This window comes from Nerophis lumbriciformis, linkage group LG03, assembly GCF_033978685.3.
Source record: "Nerophis lumbriciformis linkage group LG03, RoL_Nlum_v2.1, whole genome shotgun sequence".
Classification (NCBI taxonomy): domain Eukaryota; kingdom Metazoa; phylum Chordata; class Actinopteri; order Syngnathiformes; family Syngnathidae; genus Nerophis; species Nerophis lumbriciformis.
The window spans coordinates 68,225,001-68,242,500 of NC_084550.2; the positions used below are offsets into that span (position 1 = coordinate 68,225,001).

The 17,500-nt window shown below is 41.0% G+C and overlaps 1 protein-coding gene across 4 annotated transcripts in view; it reads right to left on the reverse strand.

The window, feature by feature from the left end:
- LOC133589238 (homer protein homolog 3) overlaps positions 1-17,500 on the reverse strand; it is a 100,006-nt gene that overhangs the window by 6,440 nt on the left and 76,066 nt on the right. The gene's annotated exons all lie outside the window — the stretch shown is intronic.

The window sequence follows — 17,500 nt, forward strand, 5'->3', positions numbered from 1 at the left end:
CCATGTTTGTTTGTGTTGGCATCACTATGTGACGTCACAGAAAAATGGACGGGTGGTTAAAATCAGGCACTTTGAAGCTTTTTTTAGGGATATTGCGTGATGGGTAAAATTTTGAAAAAAACTTCGAAAAATAAAATAAGCCTGGGAACTGATTTTTAATGGTTTTAACCCTTCTGAAATTGTGATAATGTTCCCCTTTAAGACCCACCTTTTTGATTTGGATTTGACCTAATATTAATTATTTTATTGAAGTAATTTGTATTTTACTTTTTATCCTATTAGTTAGGCAAGATTGTATTTAGTTCTATTTATTTATTATCTACTGTATATTTATTTTATTTTTAATTATTATTTTTTTCGATTAATCTTCATATGTCTTACTTGTATTTTATTCTTTACCTCTACTCATGGTTCTTACTATTTTACTAGTTTTATTATTTTTATTTTCCAACGTTCCTCAGATGAGTCATCTGCCTCAGGAGTTATCGGCCGTGCTTGTGGGGGCGCTTTTGTATCAGCGCTCTGGTGGCCATGGTCAGATGACCTGGTGCAGATGGCTCCTGTGATAGTGTTTACTCACCTGGCTCCTCTGTACTCAGACATGCAATCATTTGTCCATATAGTTGCATATGTGTGTATGTTGTGTGTGTGTTTGGCATCTGTGTCCGTGCGTATTTGTATTTGATAATGGGGGATATTGGCGTATTGTTTTTAACTTTGTAAAGCACTTTGCGTTGCATTTCTTTTATGTATGAAAAGCGCTTTATAAATAACGTTTGATAGATTGACTGATGTGGCGCCCTCTGGTGGTTGTGGCCCTAAACAATCGCACAGAAGGGCAAAATAAGCAGGTTTTTGGCGCTAAGATTTCAAGGCAGGCTCAGAAGCTTGAAAAAAAACATATTCAATAAAATATATTTAAGCTTGTTTTTGAAAAAAACTTTGAAAAATATAATAAGCCACTGGGAACTGATTTTTAATGGTTTTAACCCTTCTGAAATTGTGATAATGTTCCCCTTTAAAAACACTTTATTATGTTTGATTCTAGTTTGCTTGAGAGCAGAAGCAAAAGGAAGTCAGGGGAGGAGAGGAGCAGACGCCCTCTCTTTTTGACGCCTAAGTGGGCCAGTGAAAGTAGGATATGGCTGTCCTACAAACTCCTCTTCCTCTTGCACCACCGCAGAGACATGAGCCATTTTTCAGCCACCTGGCCTCTCCGTCCTGAGATGGAAGGAAACAAGCTCGGGAGGGGGCGTCTCACTGAAATCAGCTTTGAAATGGCCTGAAAATTGCTAAAAAAAAAAAAAAAGAATGAGCAAAGCAGTGATTGCCATGCCTTCCTTGAATTGAAATACTATTGGGAACCTGATCTTTTATATTTATTTATCGGTATGTGTAAAGCTAGTTGTTGACTTGCGCTTGCTTCAAATAAGATGTATACCCTAGGGCAGTGGTTCTCAAATCTCACGTACCCCTTGGCATACCTTCAAGTACCCCCAGGGGTACGCGAGATTTTTTTTAAATATTCTAAAAATAGCAACAATTCAAAAATCCTTTGTAAATATAAATAAAAACCTATCTTTTTTTCCAAATAGTTCAAGAAAGACCACTGCAAATGAGCAATATTTTGCACTGTTATACAATTTAATTAATCATAAACTGATGACATAGTGCTGTATTTTACTTCTTTATGTCTTTTTTTCCAACCAAAAATGCTTTGCTCTGATTAGGGGGTACTTGAATTAAAAAAATTTTCACAGGGGGTACATTACTGAAAAAAGGTTGAGAACCACTGCCCTAGGGCAGTGTTTTTCAACCTTTTTTGAGCCAAGGCACATTTTTTGTGTTGAAAAAATCTGAAGGCACACAACCAGCAGAAATCATGAACTCAGTTGACAGTGAAAAGTCGTCGTCGCAATTGTTGGATATGAATTTAAAGCATAACCAAGCATGCATTACTATAGCTCTTGTCTCAAAGTAGGTGTACTGTCACCACCTGTCACATCACACCCTGACTTATTTGCTGTTTTCCTGTGTGTAGTGTTTTAGTTCTTGTCTTGCGCTCCTATTTTGGTGGCTTTTTCTCTTTTTTTGGTATTTTCCTGTTGCAGTTTCATGTCTTATATTTCCCGCATCTACTTTGTTTTAGCAATCAAGAATATTTCAGTTGTTTTTAATCCTTCTTTGTGGGGACATTGTTGATTGTCATGTCATGTTCGGATGTACATTGTGGACGCTGTCTTAGCTCCACAGTAAGTCTTTGCTGTCGTCCAGCATTCTGTTTTTGTTTACTTTGTAGCCTGTTCAGTTTTACTTTTGTTCTGCATAGCCTTCCTTAAGCTTCAATGCCTTTTCTTAGCGGCACTCACCTTTTGTTTATTTTTGGTTTAAGCATAAGACACTTTTTTACCTGCCTTTACAAAGCAATTAGCTACCGGCTGCCACCTACTGATATGGAAGAGTATTACACGGTTACTCTGCCGAGCTATGGACAGCACCGACACTCAACAACAACACATCATTTGCAGACTATAATTACTGGTTTGCAAAAAATGTTTTTAACCCAAATATGTGTAATTAGATAATCTCCCACGGCACAGCAGACTGTATCTCACGACACACTAGTGTGCCGCGGCACAGTGGTTGAAAAACACTGTCATAGGGATGGGCGATATGTCTGATAGCTGTATCACGATATACCTTTTTTTTTTATGTTGGTTGATATCGATAATTATTAGAGATGTCCGATAATATCGGCAGGCCGATATTATCGGCCGATAAATGCGTTAAAATGTAATATCGGAAATTATCGGTATCGTTTTTTTTATTATCTGTTTTTTTTTTTTTTAAATTAAATAAACAGAAAAAACACAAGATACACTTACAATTAGTTCACCAACACAAAAAACCTTCCTCCCCCATTTACACTCATTCACACAAAAGTGTTGTTTCTTTCTGTTATTAATATTCTGGTTGCTACATTATATATCAATATATATCAATACAGTCTGCAAGGGATACAGTCCGTAAGCACACATGATTGTGCGTGCTGCTGGTCCACTAATAGTACTAACCTTTAACAGTTAATTTTACTCATTTTCATTAATTACTAGTTTCTAAGTAACTGTTTTTATATTGTTTTACTTTTTTTTATTCAAGAATTTTTTTTAAATGTATTTATCTTATTTTATTTTATTAATTTTTTTTAAAGTACCCTATCTTCACCATACCTGGTTGTCCAAATTAGGCATTATAATGTGTTAATTCCATGACTGTATATATCGGTTGATATCGGTATCGGTAATTAAAGAGTTGGACAATTTCGGCTATCGGCAAAAAGCCATTATCGGACATCCCTAATAATTATTGATATTTTTTCTAACCTATCAAAAATACAAAACCAGGAGAAAAATACATTAAATGTTAACATTTTTATTTCAATTGTAACCTTCCCTGTGATTATAATCCCCTCAGCTATCAAAAATGTCAACACGAGCACGGAGAATACTTAACAACAACCTCTTAAAATGTAGGTGCAAAAATAAGGAATATGTAAGAAATAATTAATAAAGTGTAACAAAATAGTGCAAAGTGTGAAAATATTGTGGAGAATGCATATATGTTTAAGAGTTATTTCTTTATTCATAAACATGTTTGGATCACCTAGTACTTTTCCATTGTATACCAGTTTCTCTTTGTCTACAGAGGTCTGTTTAGTGTTTTAGACATTGGAATGTGAAGAGGATACATCCCCCTCCTTGCCTTATCAGTGTTGAGGAAGGGGGAGGCATTCCTTTCTGGGGGGGACTGCTTTCCGATTCAAGAAGTAGTTTCTTTCCGTTTGAATGTTAGACCATCCCGAGATGACGGTATGACTGTATTGATGTGGGCTGGTCTCCTGAAGCTTCAGTAAAACATGATAATATTCCTATTCTGTCTTGATGGTCCTCCTTACTCAGCATATATGTCATCGAAAGAATTTGGGATTGACCAGTGACTTTAATTCCCTGAGAGGGAATACTGGCCAGATGCAACAATATGAACTGAGAGAAACCTGACACTATTTTTTGTAGGTTTAGTGCCAGGAAGTTATGTGCTCTGTGAATCATTTAATTTGGTCCGTATGGAAAGGAATTTATGTTATTCAGTAATTTATTATTTAAACATTATTGCACTAAATTATTGTTATTTTTAAAGGACAACATTTGTTTTATTTTGTTATTTATTTTATTTGTACAGTCATGCGCTTTAGTTCCTACCTGTTGTTTCCGTTTACCCAAATAAAGAACGGCCGAGGGTTGACGGATGGTCCGTTTGAAAAAAATCCAAAAAACGACCATACCGTAGAGGTGAATTTTCCTGTTTTATTGACAATTTCTTTGCTCTCTGCAGAACACCTACTTTGTTATTTCACTCCATGCAGAGAATCAACAGCAAAAAAGCAGGATGGCGCAACCAAACTTGAAATTGTTACGTGATTGGCTGTTGGGGTGACCCCCATTGCTCTCTGATTATTGCCTGTTTTGCTAGATTACCAGAGCGTGAGTGCCTTTGTTCATGCAACCAACCATGCTATGTAACGTCCGGTTTCTTCCGACCAAAATCAAACACATGTTTTATTGATATTGATTACGTGTCTATCGCGATATATTTATTGCTACAGGCCTCAAATTTTAACTTTTTAAGGTCAAGGCAAGTGTTGCCTTAAAGGAAGGCTCATATTTTAGGGCACCAAGACAAACATTATTTTCTTTCCAGGCAGGGGCTCCAAAGCATGCATGCATACATATACCGTTTTTTTCCTTCGCCGTATACTTTTAGTGTGGGGACAAGTGTCTCCAGTATTGTCCACACCTGTCTCCATCTAACAGCAGTACGCTCTTAAACACGCGGCGGGAAGCGAGGGTAAATGTCTGGAGCGTCCCGGAAGAGTTGGTGCTGCAAGGAATTCTGGGAATGTGTTTATGTTGTGTTGCGGTACAAATATTCTCCCGAAATGTATTTGGGATTGTTGTTTAGTGTGGTCTTACTATATGGCACATGTTCATGACAGTGCTGGCGTTGTTTATACGTCCACCCTTAGTGTGACATCTAGGTCTTTCGACTAAGTATACTCCGAGGGGATACCCTCGATGCGAAATTATCTTGTTAGTCCGTCATGATTAAAGAACCACATGATGCTAGTGTGCATGCGCTTCAATCCGTGTAATACATGCATGAATAAATGACGGGGGATTGGCATATTATAAAGGAAACTTATCATTATGCCGTTGACCATTATATCCCTCGTCCATTACCAAGTAAAAAGTCAAGGGCGGTCACGGCAAGTTGTTGCTGCAAATGTTGGTCAATTTTTATGGGCATTACGGCAAATGAGAGGGCGGTCGTGGCCAGGGCCGGCCCGTGGCATAGGCCGTATAGGCAAATGCTAAGGGCGCCGTCCATCAGGGGGCGCCATGCCAGTGCCACAAATGTTGGAGAAAAAAAAAAAAGTTGTTACTATTATTTCTAAATACAAAAAAATAATCTCACGTTAATTAAAATGCAAAGTAAAGCCTATTTAATAGAAATATTATTTGTTACAACATAACGCCCCCCTCCCTTCCCGTATCATGACTCTTTTTGGACGTCACCACATCAAAAAATCAACACAAGATGTCAAAACGGCCAAAACTGTCAGGTGCCCAGGGAAGAAAAAAGAGAAAAGAAGAGGAGGAGAAACGAGAAAAGACAGAGGTAGCAGGTAGGTAACGTTAGCCTACATGAAATTATTTGTCTGTTACAGAATGTGATAGTAACCTTGCTTTTTAGCATTAAGCTAATGTTACATGATTCGGCAATTGCTAATCAATAAATAGCGAGTTCTGTTTTAACGTCGGGTTAATATTGTGGAGGGGGCTAAATTGTTATGGAAAATAATAATGTAACGTTAGGTAATTACAGTACTCACCTTACATTCCTCAGGGACATTTGTATTAGATCTTTTAAGCAGGTGTTTTTTGTTTACATTATTGCCTTCTGGTTAGCTAATGTTTGCCCTGCAGGTAATAGTCACTTTTCCACCCCTTTATATATTAGGTATAGTTGTAAGTAAAAAAAAAAAAGGTCAAAGACAAAGCTATTCGGGTTCTTGTGAGTATATACACTTCACTGCCAATGTTGGGGGGCGCCACCTAAAATCTTGCCTAGGGCGCCAGATTGGTTAGGGCCGGGCCTGGTCGTGGCAATTGCCGCGGTCGCCGTGGTTAAATTCGAGCCAGTATTGTCCTGTTTAAGAGTGTCACAACATTGCTATTTACGGCAGACGAACTGCTTTACGGTAGACGAAAACGTGACTGCTGTTGTTGTGTGTTGTTGCCGCGCTGGGAGGACGTTAATGAAACTGCCTAACAATAAACCCATATAAGAAACCAATAACTAGCCCTCATGATTGGACAGGAACGCTGTTTATATTGTGGGAAAGCGGAAGTGAAAACAGGCTGTCGACACGTCACTCAGGTCCGTCTGAATTTCGGGAGATTTTCGGGAGAAAATTTGTCTCGGGAGGTTTTCGGGAGAGGCGCTGAATTTCGGGAGTCTCCCAGAAAATCCGGGAGTGTTGGCAAGTATGCGTTTTATCGACCCAGCCCGAATATATCCTTCTTACCTGCAGTATTTCTCAGAATAATTGTATCTAAGTTATCACAAAACTTTGTGTTGCCATGAGTTCCCGGCGAGAAGACAAAAGCTGTCTTTGAACCTACCAAGAAGAAGGCTTGTAAAACTCCACTGTGTATGATGGGAAGCAACATGGAGGTGTTCTGTTCCTTTGATGTATTGTAATCCACAGAAAGATTTTGTCTTGACCCGAGATCTACAAAGTGGAGACCGGCCGAAGCTCCAGGGACCCGTTCTTTGAACTCTTTTACGACCTTTTCTTTGAACTGTCTTGTAAATCAAAGGCGATGGCTGTTTACGACCCCCCGCCCCTTAGAAATGGTAAATGGGTTATGCTTGTATAGCGCTTTTCTACCTTTTTTTAAGGAACTCAAAGCGCTTTGACACTATTTCCACATTCACCCATTCACACACACATTCACACACTGATGGCGGGAGCTGCCATGCACGGCCCTAACCAGGCCCATCAGGAGCAAGGGTGAAGTGTCTTTGCTCAAGGACACGACAGACGTGACTAGGATGGTAGAAGCTGGGGATTGAACCAGCAACCCTCAGATTGCTGGCACGGCCATTCTCCCAACTTCGCCACGCCGTCCTCAGAAACAGCTGTCGCCATGTAATCAGGGAAAGTCCAAATAAAAGTGGAGGCGTACAAGGGTACAGGTGTACGCGTTTCTCCTCATTGACCAAATTTAATTCTGTCTCTGTTTAATTCCTTGCTTCTTGTCTTGTTTAATAGATGTCATCAGTGTTTGAACCTGACAGTATTTACGGTCAAACCAAGGCATGTTTCTTGGCCAGCCTATTTATTATTTCAAGCAATGCTGCCACCGAGCTCAATGGTGTGCGTATCGCTCAAGCATAGATAAAAACATTAATACTGGAAGTCTCTCTTCGCTCCACCGTTTTAAGAAACACTGCAGTAGAGGATCGATACTGTGGTGCTGAGATTTATTAAAAAGGCGTCACTTTTTGTAAAACACTTATTGACGTGTGGAGGAGGCGAGGTGCATTGACTGGAATGGAACATGAAAGGTGATTTAAGGGAAATAATAAAGTCAAATCCACAGGGAGTCTTGTAGTGAAATGTGACATGAACCATCACATACTGCCTTCGCAGAGCCGTAATGAACGTACGTCCAGCCAGTTTGGGACTAACACGTTACAAAGAAAGTAAAAAGCCGTTAGTTTCGGCGGTAACTAGTAATCTAACGTGTTATTTTTTATATTCAGTAACTCAGTTACCGTTACTACATACTGCGTTATTTTACGTTACTTTTGATGTAGTATCGGCTAGAAACAGAAGCGCTGCGGTGTCGTTCTTCTGAATCTTCCTCTGTCACAAGCCGGAGAGAAGAAAAGAGGCGCGGTCTATGTGTGTGTCTGGGTGTGGGTGTGGGGAGGGGAGTCACACACGTGATCCGCGGTTTGATATATGAAACAAACAAAAAAAAGTTGTAGGCACATTCAGTCCACACACAGCGTAATCATGGCGAGCGGAGTAACGGAGGAGCTTGAACGCCCCGCGCCATTGAATCGGTGTGTTTATAGGTGCACACTCCGTTGTGCAAAACGAGGGTTTTAAACACATGCTGAACGTGCTTGAGCCACGTTACAACATCCCGTCGCGCACCCACTTCAGCGATAAGATTGTGCCAGATCTTTATGAGCAGGAGAAGAAAAAAGTTGTGGATGAACTATCCCGAGCATCATCTGTTGCGCTCATGACAGACGAGTGGACGTCCAGGGGAACTATAAGCACTCAGCAGACTGGGAGATGAGAAGACACGCCCCCTCTACGAGAGTCACCTTGCGCAGGTACTGACACAAGCAGTGGAGGAATGGAAGATAAAGATATCCCAGTCACACGTGATGATGACAAAAATCAAATAATTACAGTGAATGAGGCAGGACTGGGACCACAGATAGGTGCTTTGCACATGTAGTGAATTTGGCATCACATCTCAGTCAATAGGATGGAGCGCCTCCTTGGGAGGATCAGGAAGGAGGTTTCCTACTTCCACCCAAGCACAACAGCTGCTCATGTGCTTAAGACAAAGCAAGAAATGCTAAAGCTGCCTACTCATAAGCTCATACATGATGTCCCAACGAGGTGGAACTCCACTTATGATATGTTGGAGCAGCAGGCAGCTATATACTCTGCATTGACCCACAACACCCTGTGATGATGATGTGAGAGTGGCAGATGAGGTCCTCCAGGTGCTTAAACCCCTCAAAAGTGTTCCATCTCTACTGAGCACTGAAACTTCACCATCTGTGTCAATGATCCTGCCACTGAAAACAAGGATTGTACAATCCATGGCTCCAAGTGTGGAAGACAGCAGCATCACTCCAGATGTCAGGCTTTATTTCACTACCTATTAGAGATGCGCGGTTTGCGGGCACAACCGCGGAGTCCGCAGATTATCTGCGGATCGGGCGGATGACATTTAAAAAAATTAGATTTTATCCACGGGTCGGGTCGGGCGGTTGAAATAAAAAAAAATTAGATTTTAAATAGATTCAGGCGGGTGGCAGTTAAACCAATTGGGAAATATATATACATAGTTAAATGTTGTTACCCACATACGAAAAACGAGCAGGCACCTGCTGCATATGCCACAACAGAAGAAAAAAAAAGAAAAGAGATGGACACTTTTACGGAGCGGAGAAGGCCCCTGACGCTTCGCCGGGGTCCGGGACCGAGGCCCCTTCCCCCGAGAGGGCCCCATCGGGAGCCGTAGCTGAGGCGATCCGCGAGAAGGGCCCGACGCACGTCCAGGGTCACCACCGCACCGACACCCCGCCTCGTCCGCCTTCGCCGCGGCCGGCGTCACGCGCAGCAGGTAAGCAGCTTACCTGCCCGCCACCCCCGTGGCCGGGGGCTCGTAACAGGGGTCACTCCGCGCGCTCCGCCTGCGCAGCTTACCTGCCCGCCACCCCTGTTGCCGGGGGCGCGTAACAGGGGTCACTCCGCACGCAGTGCGCTCACGAAAGGGGTGGGGCTCACCCTGGTTGATATAGACAGCAGGACGGTGGCCATGGACGTCGGAACCCACTAAGGAGTGTGTAACAACCCACCTGCCGAATCAACTAGCCCTGAAAATGGATGGCGCTGGAGCGTCGGGCCCATACCCGGCCGTCGCCGGCAGCGAGACGCGCTTGGAGGTGCGCTCAGCGCGGCTCCCATATGATTGCGCACTGGTGTGCGTCTGGGTCGTGACAGCGTGGCACGCGAATGTCTGTGCTGCATTGGATCAGTCTCCTTTCTTTAACAGGCAAAAGCTTTATAACCTCACTAATGCCTTGCATCGTCTATATTAGATATATAACAGGCGGGTGCGGTTCTGATCAAATGTTACATCGGGTGGATGGCGGATGGTTGACGACTTTCTGATGCGGTTGCGGATGAAATAATTGCCTATCCGCACATCTCTACTACCTATGTTTCAAGGAAGATGATGTGCCTTCTTATGTTGCACTTTAACTTGTTTTTTTTTATTAATGGTCATTGGTCCAAGTTTAAAGAAAGGAGGAATGCCTTTTTATGTTGCACTGTTTTTCATTAATTATGTTAAAAGGAAAATAAAAATGCATGTCAAGTTGATCAACAGATTGTATTATTCTCCAGTGCAATAACAGTACTGAAATGAAGGCTAAAAGGGCATTAATGGGAGCTTTAAAAAAAAAAAGAAAAGAAAAAAGTAACTACATAGTTACTTTTCACAGTAACGCATTACTTTTTGGTGTAAGTAACTGAGTTACTTTTGAAATAAAGTAACTAGTAACTGTAACTAGTGACTGGTTTTCAGTAACTAACCCAACACTGGTCCAGACATTAGCTATGTGCACATGGACACATTTAATCGGATTAAAAACCTAACCGGAATAAAAATGCTTTGGAGTATTCTGACCTGATCACACACGTTCGGATCAAAATTGTATTCGGCTCGAGATAAGTGATTTATGCCGAAAATCATTTGTATTGTAGCGCATGAAAAACACATTCCAAAATTCAGGTTAGAATGATCCTTACTGCGCATGTCTTTGATGTTAGATATACTTTGGTGGTGGAGGGGGACTACATTTAATACTCTCGATTGTCTTGCTGCCGTCTTCTACATTCAACATGTACAGAAGTATCGTTATATACTGTTGACTTTGTTGCTTTATTTATTTTTATTTTATTTTTATTGACATCCAGCATCAGACATTCATATCCATTACATCATATTCACATAAATCATATATCTATTGTCTGCCCTAAATGTCAAAATATTTTTGTTTATATCCCACCCCAAAAAAGAAAGAAACAACAACAACAAAACAAAGTAATATCTACCAACAAATAAACAGAAAAAAAATAATAATAATATTTTGTTGCTTTAAAACAAGACTAGCAAAAACAAAAGTATGGTATAGAGCAGAGCTGGGCCAATATTTTGACTCGGGGGCCACATTGAGAGAAGAAATATGTCTGTGGGGCCAATTTGTATGTGTGTATGAATTATACTGTATATACACATTTAGCTGTAAAAACCTGCTGTACAGTATGTGTGTTTGACTCCCTTTTTTCAGGAACACTAATACCAAAAGTCACAATGTCCATTTCTAAAAAGAGACCACCTCAAAAACACGGAATGGAACTTTACAGTTTTTTACTGAACGGGACACCAAAAATGCACAATAATATGAATAAAGTGGGATTTACAATAATAACTATGAGCAATAAAACACTGAATATTAACATTATATGAACATCGCTCCTCTTTCACTTCTCAGACCAGCTCCTCGATAGACATATTTTACAATCAAGCAAAACACAACAAAAAAATAATAGCAAAATATGAATGCAAAGTAATAAACAGTCATACCATAGACTAAAAATGGGTCCCATTACCTCCCTGCTTGACACTCAGCATTGAGGGTTTGGAATTGGGGGTTAAATCACCAAAAATGATTCCCAGGCGCGGCCACCGCTGCTGCTCACAGCTCCCCTCACCTCCCAAGGGGTGATCAAGGGTGATGAGTCAAATACAGAGAATAATTTCGCCACACCTAGTGTGTGTGTGACAATCATTGGTACTTTAACTTTAACCTACAATATGATATATTATCACTTTTATGCGGACATTTGTTATAAAAATCTGTTTTTAACACACGCGTTTCGGGATGGCTGCTCTGAAAACAAACCCCGCCCACTCTGGTTTGTTCTTCGTCAGAGCTGCTGTAAAGTAGATTACCGTAATAACTCCTGTAACACTCAAAAGCGCAGATTTGACTTATGGTCATTTAAAAACAGCACTACACATCATAATGTCAGCTACAGTTTGGATGTTAAAGGTCGGAAAAAAAATTGTTGAACGTCCGGCGGGTCGGATTGAAAATTTTAATGGGCCGCATGTGCCCCGCGGGCCGTATGTCGATGTCACAATAAAAAAAAGGTATTCAGTTGTCGTCTTAACAAGCTTTTTTATTCACGACATTACAGCTACCGTATTTTCCGCACTATAAGGCGCACCTAAAAACCACAAATTTTCTCAAAAGCTGACAGTGCGCCTTATAACCCGGTGCGCTTTATATATGGATTAATATTAAGATTCATTTTCATAAAGTTTCGGTCTCGCAACTACGGTAAACAGCCGCCATCTTTTTTCCCCGTAGAAGAGGAAGTGCTTCTTCTTCTACGCAAGCAACCGCCAAGGTAAGCACCCGCCCCCATAGAACAGGAAGCGCTTCTTCTTCTACTGTAAGCAACCACCCGCCCGCGTAGAAGAAGAAGAAGCGCGCGGATATTACGTTTCATTTCCTTTGTGTGTTTACATCTGTAAAGACCACAAAATGGCTCCTACTAAGCGACAGGGATCCGGTTCATGAAAAGACGCAATCTCTCCATCCGCACACGGATTACTATTTCACAGCAACTGCCTAAAGACTTTCAAGAAAAGCTGGCTACTTTCCGTGCATATTGTAAAAACAAGATAGCTGAAAAAAAGATCCGGCCAGAGAACATTATCAACATGGATGAGGTTCCACTGACTTTTGATATTCCTGTGAACAGCACTGTGGATACAACGGGAGCACGTACAGTGAATATTCGCACCACAGGGAATGAGAAGTCATCCTTCACTGTGGTTCTAGCTTGCCATGCTAATGGCCAGAAACTTCCACCCATGGTGATATTCAAAAGGAAGACCTTGCCAAAAGAGACCTTTCCAGCCGGCGTCATCATAAAAGCTAACTCGAAGGGATGGATGAAGAAAAGATGAGCGAGTGGTTAAGGTAAGTTTACGCGAAGAGGCCGGGTGGCTTTTTTCACGCAGCTCCGTCCATGTTGATATACGACTCCATGCGCGCCCACATCACACTGGTTTTTAATATATTATTAAAGTTTGACTGACCTATCTGACTGTTTTTTTGACATTCCTTTAGCGCAGTTAGATGCAGCTTATAACACGGGGCGGCTTATAGGTGGACAAAGTTTTGAAATATGCCGTTCATTGAAGGCGCGGCTTATAACCCAGGGCGGCTTATGGTGCGGAAAATACGGTATATGAACATCGCTCCTCTTTCACTTCTCAGACCAGCTCCTCGATAGACATCTTTTACAATCAAGCAAAACACAACAAAAAAATAATAGCAAAATATGAATGCAAAGCAATAAACAGTCATACCATAGACTATAAAAATGGGAGCCATTACCTCCCTGCTTGGCACTCAGCATTGAGGGTTGGAATTGGGGGTTAAATCACCTAAAATGATTCCCGGGCGCGGCCACCGCTGCTGCTGCTCACTGCTCCCCTCACCTCCCAGGGGGTGATCAAGGGTGATGAGTCAAATGCAGAGAATAATTTCGCCACACCTAGTGTGTGTGTGACAATCATTGGTACTTTAACTTTAACCTACAATATGATATATTATCACTTTTATGCAGACATTTGTTATAAAAATCTGTTTTTAACACACGCGTTTCGGGATGGCTATTCTGAAAACAAACCCCGCCCACTCTGGCTTGTTCTTCGTCAGAGCTGCTGTAAAGTAGATTACCGTAATAACTCCTGTAACACTCAAAAGCGCAGATTTGACTTATGGTCATTTAAAAACAGCACTACACATCATAATGTCAGCTACAGTTTGGATGTAAAAGGTCTAAAAAAAAATTGTTGAACGTCCGGCGGGTCGGATTGAAAATTTTAATGGGCCGCATGTGCCCCGCGGGCCGTATGTCGATGTCACAATAAAAAAAAGGTATTCAGTTGTCGTCTTAACAAGCTTTTTTATTCACGACATTACAGCTACTCTAAGTGCTAACTGCTAGCCTCAAACACATATACAGAAAGTCGTAACATGAAGACGTGCAGCAACTTACAAACAATCGCGACATAAAAAGCACAGAACAGCTCCATTTCAAAAAGAGAGGTAAAACAAAAGTAGTGAACAGGAAGTAAAAAAAAAAAAAGATAAATACCGTGACAACGTCGGACGAGCAGAAATGCACAAAGCCATGTTTGTTTATGGTGTAAGTCTAGTGCTTCTTCAGCACCTGCATTGATTGAAACTTTTATTAGTAGATTGCACAGTACAGTACATATTCCGTACAATTGACCACTAAATGATAACACCCCAATAAGTTTTTCAACTTGTTTAAGTCGGGGTCCACATTAATCAATTCATGGTAAAGTGCAGTGAGAGAACTCGTCCAAAAGATGGCGCCTTAGCACAGATAATAACACACCTTTCTGTTTATGTTAGGTCCTGCGCATGTCAAAGTAAAGTAGTCCGATTTAAGGTGTGACGCAAGAAACTGCACATCATCATCAGATCATTTTTTTTCATGGTCCATGTAAACAGGAACATTCTAATCACAATGATGATCAGATTAAAAAAATGTTAAAGTTAAAGTACCAATGATTGTCACACACACTAGGTGTGGCTAAATTATTCTCTGCATTTGACCCATCACCCTTGATCACCCCCTGGGAGGTGAGGGGAGCAGTGAGCAGCAGCGGTGCCGACCCTAACACAAGACGAAGGTTAAAAAAAAAAAGCATTTTCTGCCAGTTTCAGGTTTTGTTTGGACTCCTGATGACGTTTTGAGACATCTCCTACAACTACAGGACCAGTATTGTGCTAGCGAAGCAAGTCCGTTTTTTGGAATTTTTGTGTAAGGGTCCCCCCCTTACGACATTTTAGCGGAAACATTTTTTCCAAAAAATATGCATTTTGTGCCATTTTTGGGTTTTGTTGGGACTCCTGATTATGTTTTGAGACATCTCCTACAACTACAGCACCAGTATTGTGCTGCTGAAGCAAGTCCGTTTTTTTGAATTTTTTGTAATGTTCCCCCCTTCCGACATTTTAGCGATTTTTTTTCCCGTAAAATATGCATTTTCTGCCATTTTCGGGTTTTGTCGGGACTCCTGATGACGTTTTGAGACATCTCCTACAACTACAGCACCTGTATTGTGCTGCTGAAGCAAGTACGTTTTTTTTAAATTTTTTGTAATGTTCCCCCCTTCCGACATTTTAGCGATATTTTTTTTCCCATCAAATATGCATTTTCTGCCATTTTTGGGTTTTGTCTGGACTCCTGATGACGTTTTGAGACATCTCCTACAACTACAGGACCAGTATTGTGCTAGCGAAGCAAGTCCGTTTTTTCGAATTTTTGTGTAAGGGTCCCCCCTCTTACGAGATTTTAGCGGAAACATTTTTTCCAAAAAATATGCATTTTCTGCCATTTTTGGGTTTTGTCGGGACTCCTGATGACGTTTTGAGACATCTCCTACAACTACAGGACCAGTATTGTGCTAGCGAAGCAAGTCTGTTTTTTTCGAATTTTTGTGTAAGGGCCCCCCCTTACGACATTTTAGCGGAAAGATTTTTTCCAAAAAATGTGCATTTTCTGCCATTTTTGGGTTTTGTTGGGACTCCTGATTATGTTTTGAGACATCTCCTACAACTACAGCACCTGTATTGTGCTGCTGAAGCAAGTCCGTTTTTTGGAATTTTTTGTAATGTTCCCCCCTTCCGACATTTTAGCGATATTTCTTTTTCCATCAAATATGCATTTTCTGCCATTTTCGGGTTTTGTCTGGACTCCTGATGACGTTTTGAGACATCTCCTACAACTACAGGACCAGTATTGTGCTAGCGAAGCAAGTCCGTTTTTTAGAATTTTTGTGTAAGGGTCCCCCCTCTTACGACATTTTAGCGGAAACATTTTTTCCAAAAAATATGCATTTTCTGCCATTTTGGGGTTTTGTCTGGACTCCTGATGACGTTTTGAGACATCTCCTACAACTACAGGACCAGTATTGTGCTAGCGAAGCAAGTCCGTTTTTTCGAATTTTTGTGTAAGGGCCCCCACTCTTACGACATTTTAGCGGAAACATTTTTTCCAAAAAATATGCATTTTCTGCCATTTTCGGGTTTTGTCTGGACTCCTGATGACGTTTTGAGACATCTCCTACAACTACAGGACCAGTATTGTGCTAGCGAAGCAAGTCTGTTTTTTTCGAATTTTTGTGTAAGGCCCCCCTCCCCTTACGACATTTTAGCGGAAACATTTTTTCCAAAAAATGTGCATTTTCTGCCATTTTTGGGTTTTGTTGGGACTCCTGATTATGTTTTGAGACATCTCCTACAACTACAGCACCAGTATTGTGCTGCTGAAGCAAGTCCGTTTTTTTTAATTTTTTGTAATGTTCCCCCCTTCCGACATTTTAGCGATATTTTTTTTCCCATCAAATATGCATTTTCTGCCATTTTCGGGTTTTGTCTGGACTCCTGATGACGTTTTGAGACATCTCCTACAACTACAGGACCAGTATTGTGCTAGCGAAGCAAGTCCGTTTTTTCGAATTTTTGTGTAAGGGTCCCCCCTCTTACGACATTTTAGCGGAAACATTTTTTCCAAAAAAAATGCATTTTCTGCCATTTTCGGGTTTTGTCTGGACTCCTGATGACATTTTGAGACATCTCCTACAACTACAGGACCAGTATTGTGCTAGCGAAGCAAGTCCGTTTTTTCGAATTTTTGTGTAAGGGTCCCCCCTTTTACGACATTTTAGCGGAAACATTTTTTCCAAAAAATATGCATTTTCTGCCATTTTGGGGTTTTGTCTGGACTCCTGATGATGTTTTGAGACATCTCCTACAACTACAGGACCAGTATTGTGCTAGCGAAGCAAGTCCGTTTTTTCGAATTTTTGTGTAAGGGTCCCCCCTCTTACGACATTTTAGCGGAAACATTTTTTCCAAAAAATATGCATTTTCTGCCATTTTCGGGTTTTGTCTGGACTCCTGATGACGTTTTGAGACATCTCCTACAACTACAGGACCAGTATTGTGCTAGCGAAGCAAGTCCGTTTTTTCGAATTTTTGTGTAAGGGTCCCCCCTCTTACGACATTTTAGCGGAAACATTTTTTCCACAAAATATGCATTTTCTGCCATTTTCGGGTTTTGTTGGGACTCCTGATGACGATTTGAGACATCTCCTACAACTACAGGACCAGTATAGTGCTAGCGAAGCAAGTCCGTTTTTTCTAATTTTTGTGTAAGGGTTCCCCCTTACGACATTTTAGCGGAAATTTTTTTCCCAAAAAATATGCATTTTCTGCCATTTTTGGGTTTTGTTGGGACTCCTGATGACGATTTGAGACATCTACAACTACAGGACCAGTATTGTGCTAGCGAAGCAAGTCCGTTTTTTCGAATTTTTGTGTAATGTTTCCCCCTTACGACATTTTAGCGGAAACATTTTTTCCAAAAAATATGCATTTTCTGCCATTTTTGGGTTTTGTCGGGACTCCTGATGACGATTTGAGACATCTCCTACAA